This window comes from Castor canadensis, chromosome 4 (assembly GCF_047511655.1).
Source record: "Castor canadensis chromosome 4, mCasCan1.hap1v2, whole genome shotgun sequence".
In the NCBI taxonomy this organism is placed as follows: Eukaryota; Metazoa; Chordata; class Mammalia; order Rodentia; family Castoridae; genus Castor; species Castor canadensis.
In genome coordinates, this window is record NC_133389.1 from 42,541,271 (window position 1) to 42,547,156 (window position 5,886).

Genomic DNA, 5,886 nt, shown 5'->3' on the forward strand with positions numbered 1-5,886 from the left:
GAAGAAACACATAACAACACGAAATTACCACCACAGGTCTCACAAGCTTAGCTTGACAGCTCACTGTCTTCAGGGGGCGGGGAGGGGGAGGGGTGGCATGGAACCAGAGCTGGTATGGGAAGAGTTTGCCAGGCCTCTGATTCATTGGGGTCAAGACATCTCACTGAAGTCACCTTGTCTCTCTGTTAAAGGAGACAACTCTTAAAGTCCATCCACTAGTTAATTACTGCCTGGGACACATATCTTAAATAATCACAGGACCATGTAAAAAGAATCAAAGGAAGACTCCTGGTGCAAGTAGCACAGCAGGCACGGGGTCATGACAGTGAGAAGGGTCCCTTCCTCTCTCACTTTAAGGCTTGGAGTGCTTATGTAATGGAAGAGAAATCTTTTGCTAACAAGGTTACAATGCTAAGCAAACCATTATATGATCCAGTCATAACCTTCAGAAACAACTACAAAACAACAATCCATATACTATTCAAAAGCTGAAGTCTAAGCCAGGCAGCAGGGGCTCACACCTATAATCCTATCTACTTGGGAGGCTGATAAGGGAAGGATCGCGGTTTGAGGCCATCTTGGACAAATAGTTTGTGAGACCACATCTCCAAAAAAAATAACAATAACCAGAGCAAAATGGACTGGTGATGTGGCTCAAGTGGTAGAGCGCCTCCTTTGCAAGTGCAAAGCCCTGATTTCAAATCCCAGTCCCACCAAAAGCAAAAAATACAAGTAATAAAAATGTGGACCCAATGTAGCTACATGATATTAATGAATATCCTTTTACTAAAGTTTGTGTGTTCATATATATTTTTCCTTTGTCCTTATGATATAGTCTTAATATGATTATATTCAGATATAAGAAATTGCAGAGTTTTTCCTTTGTTGGTCTAAGAATAAAAATATAAAATTCTCAAAAATTTATCTCAATCTCAATTTGGGAACTTCTCATTATGGAGCAGTGACGGCTTGCTCATAATTTGGTAGTGTTAATTATCCAACAACTTCACTCTGAGAGATTAGCAGGGCAGTGGCCCAAATGCTCGTTACTGAGCAGAAAACAATGGTGAGATCAGCCTCCACAGGACTGTATTTTCTTAACCAGATCTTATTGTAAACCATCAAAACCATGTATTGTAAGGAAAAGCACACATGAAATTGCTTTTGCTAATATGACTCCTATTAAAAAACTACTTTTAATTCATCTCCCCCAGTTCACTGAGAATAATGTTTTTATCTACAATTCCTCCTTCTGCTTTCTTACCCTCCCCATGGCTCATTCCTGTTTATTTTCTCTTCTGGCAATACCAGTTCTTACTTACACAGTGCTTACACTGTGCCGGGCACTGTTCCAAGAATTTTGCACATATTATGAAGTTTAATTCTGGCAACAACATTACAAGGTGAGTATTTTTACTTCTCATTATAGAGGTGAGGAAATTAAGGCAGAAAGAGATTAAATAATGTCCAATCACACAACTAGTTGCATGACTGGGATTCAAACCCAGGCCAGATGGCTACAGATTCTGTGCTCTTAAACAGTGGCTTATGGGAAACAATTTTTCTTATGTTGCTGCAATGACTTGTTACAAATTCCTTTTATTAGGGTGACCACACTTACAGGTTTTCCTGGGACAGGCAAAGCCTGTTGAACACAATCATTTTCTTATTAAAAAATGTTTATTACCACAAAGTAATTATACAAAGGCGTTTCATTGTGGTATTTCCAACATGTATATACTGTATTTTGATAAAAAGTCACCCCTTCTATATTACTCTTTCTTAACCACCTTTTCTCCTCCCCCTCCTTTTCAGCAGTTTTTGATGGGTTTCATTCTGCTATTTTCACACATGTATATAATGTATTTCTATAATATTCACCACCCATCACCCTCTCCCATTCTCCTCCTCCAACCCACTGGTTCCCAGCTCCCAAAAAATCCTTTTACAATCATGTCATATTATTTTTTTAAGTCTAGGTTATACATCCACAGTCATGTTGACAGCATTCTTTTCACCCTCAAATTTGTCCTCTTTAGTGTAAAATTATATTATACTTTTAAAACTACCTACTATTCATAGCTACCATTTGTTGAGTGCCTGGTATGTACCAAAAATTTATACTTATCTTATTAAACTGCATAAGAATTTTATGATGTAGTGATTGTTGCCCCCAGTTTTATAGTGGAGAAAATTGAGACTCAATGATGGTAGAGAACTTGCTCCAAATTGTGTAACAGTAATGACTGAGGCAGGATTCAAGCCCATATCTATCTGATACAGTAGCTCATGGTCTTAGCCCCTGCCCTATACTTGGCAAGTAACCATGAAAACTCAATTAACCGGGTAAAGTCTACCATCGCTGCCTGCACAAAGTTCAGCTAGTGCAGCTGTCCTCAAAGTGTGGTCCACAGACAACCTTGAGATCCATTCACAGGGTATTGAGATTAGAAGTATTTTCACATTGACACTAAGACACCGTTTGTCTCTTTCACTGTGTGGGTATTTGATCTAATTGTATAAAAGTAACAATGATCCTCTGATGAGAGACCACTTCACACTAAAGAGAATGGTTATGAATTTTTTAATGGAAAATAACAAGTATTGGCACCGATATGGAGAAAGCAGAACCTCGTGCATTGCTGGCAGGAATGTAAAATGGTGCGGCTGCTTGGAAAACAGTTGATGGTTCTGCAAAAGTTAACCACAGAATGATCATAGGACCCAGCAATTTGCTTCAGGTGTGTGCTCACACTACCGTGAATAACAATGTACACAAACGTTTGACTGCTTAGTGGAGGCTGGTCAATCCCTTGAAAACCTCATGAAATATGAAACAGACAATTTGACCAGCCCTATAAATTAAGGAAACAGAATCTGCAATTTTAAAACACCCCCAAAAGAAATTCCAGTCCCAAATTGTTCCACTGGTTATTCTACTAACCACTGATAAGACTATACACAAGCTCCACATTCAAATATCAGTGACATTTCTTTATACTGATAATAAATACATGGACATGAAAACTGAAAATACTATGTCACTTATAATAGCCCCCTTATACATGAGAATGAGATATATTCCCCCATACGTGAGATACATACACACAAAATTAGATATGTGATCTTATCAAACCTACATAGCTTGTATCCTTGATCCTACAATACTGATGAAAGAAGTAAAAAAGGTCCTAAGAACAGAGAGACATACTGTGCTCATAGCTTGGGAGATTCCAACATAGAAACGATATTAATTCTCCTAAATTGATGAATAGATTTAATTCAATTTGTTCCAAAATCCCAGAAATTTTTTTGTAGATACAGACAAGATTATTCTAAAATTTACTTGGAAAGGCAAAAGAACAGTATAACTAGTAAAACCACCTTGAAAAGGAGAGAAAAACTAATTGTTTGCCCAATTTCAAATTTTCCTATATAGCTGTAATTTATATACAGTAGCCAAGACTATATAGTATTGACAGAGGAAAGCTACATAGTAATCAAGTTCATATGTGATATTGGCAGAGGAACAAACACATAAATCAATAAAGCAGAATAGAGAACTCAGAAATAGATCTAACAAATATGACCAAAAGAGTGCAGAAACATTTCAGTGGAGGAAAGGTTTGATTGTAACAAACAGTGCTGGGACAATTGGTCTCCTATCAGCCAAAAAAAGGAAACTCAACCTAGAATATATGAAGAGCTCTCACAACAGTTAAGAACAAAACATTTAATTAGATTATCAAAAAACACCAAGAGATATTTCACATACAGATGGCAAAAAAAAAGCCTGAGAAGGGAAGAAACTGCAAATTAAAGCCACAATGAGACTTCCTTTCACACATCAGAAGGGCAAGAATAAAAAATAGTAACAATACGCTGGGGATATAGAGCAAGTAATGGGGCTCCTTGCCCAGCAAGCACAAGGCACTAAGTTCAAGCCTCAGTAGCATTAAATAGAAAAAGAAAGAAAAGAAAAAGCCAGTCTGGAAAGTCTCACCACATGGTTCCAACTATAAGACATTTAGAAATGGCAAAACTATGAAAAGTGAAAAGATGAGTGGTTGCCAAGGGTCAGAGAAGAAGGAAGGACAAACAGGCAGAGCACAGAGGATTTTTAGGGAAAGAAACTACTCTGCATGATGCTATAATGGTGGATACATGTCACTACACATTTTTCAAAACCCATAGAAATGTACAATGCCAAGAGTGAATGTAATACAAGTGATAGACTTTGGGTAATATCCTGTGTCAATGTAGGTTTAATTGTAACCAAGTTACCATTCTGGTGCAGAAGGCTGATAGTGGGGGAGGCTGTGTATGTGGGAATGGGTATACATACCTCTGCTTAGTTTTGTTGAGAACCTAAAACTTCTATAAAAAATGAAGTCTATAAGCTGAGAATGGAAGTACACACCTGTAATCCCAGCACTTGGGAGGCTGATGCAGGAGGATATCAAATTCAAGATTAGCCTGGGCTACATAGCAAAACCCTGTCTCAAAAAAAAAAAAAGAAACCCAAAGAAACATGCACAAACATTTACAGCATCTTTATTTGTGATAGCAAAAACCTGGAAACAACCCAGATGTCCTTCAACGAATGAGTGATTAGGCAAACTATGGTACTTTCATATAATGGAGCATTACTCACTAACAAAAAGGAACAAACCACGGGTACAGACGATAGCCTGGATGAATCTGCAAAAAATTATGCAGGCGGTAGGAGGGGGAAATCAAGCCCAAAAGGTTCCACACTGTGTGATTGTATTAATTAAACACTTGTACATGACAATATTACAGAAATAGACAATATTATAGAAATGGCTATCAGAGGATAGATAAGAGGTGGCTCTATAAAGGCAGTTCTTTTCCTGCATGGGGTGGAAATGTTCTGTAATGTGACTGTGCTAGGGACACCTGGGTAAAGGGATATGGGCTCTTTCTGTATTACTTTTACAACTGCCTATGTTTATAATTAAGTCTAAATAAAATCTGAATTAAAAAGTTAAAGGAAGTGACTCTTGTTACAAAAAAAGATAGTTAGGCAGAGTGGCACATGCCTGCAACCTCTGCACTGAGGAAACTGGGGCAAAAGGATTGCGAATCCAAGGCCAGTTGGGGTTACACAATCAGACACTGTCTCAAAAAAAAAAAAAAAGAAAAAAGTAAGACAGTATTTGTTAGCAATGGTAAAAGTTAAGCTTTCAAGCAAAAATTAGAATTTTGGAAAATTTGTTCCCGCTACAATGAGCATAAGATTTTTTAAATGAGGTCAGCAGAGATACTGACTCATTGTTTCGATGCTGCATAATGAAAAGTTGTAAGAGTTGCAAACTCAGGGAATCAGTATTTTCTAAAAATCGGTGTAGACTATTACAAAACCATGCTGAGTATAAAAGTGTGTCCACATGGTCTCAGATTCCAGTTGTCACTAACCTTTAAGAAATTATCATTTGTCAGACTGTGACCTGGCTCAGGTGGTTAGAGTGCTTACCTAGCAAACACAAGTTCAAGCCCCAGTATTGAAAAAAACCAAAAAAGACCATTTGTCAACTTTTAATAAAGTATTAAAGACAAATATCCACATTCACCTGAACAGATTATTCAGCTACGCCTCCCTTTTGCACCACATACCTATGCAAAGCTAGATTTCTTCATATTGTTCAACTAAAATAATATAACAGACTGGATGCAGGTGCCTAGATGAGAAGTCACATGTCTTCTACTAAGCTAGACATTAGAGATTTACTACATCATTTTGCTACATTTTCTTTTGTTTTGGCAAATATATTTATTTTCACTAAAAGTTTATGTTAACATGTAATGGGCTGATTTTTTTAATGATTAATAAATAAATAGTTTAAAATGTTCCCAGTTTCAAGT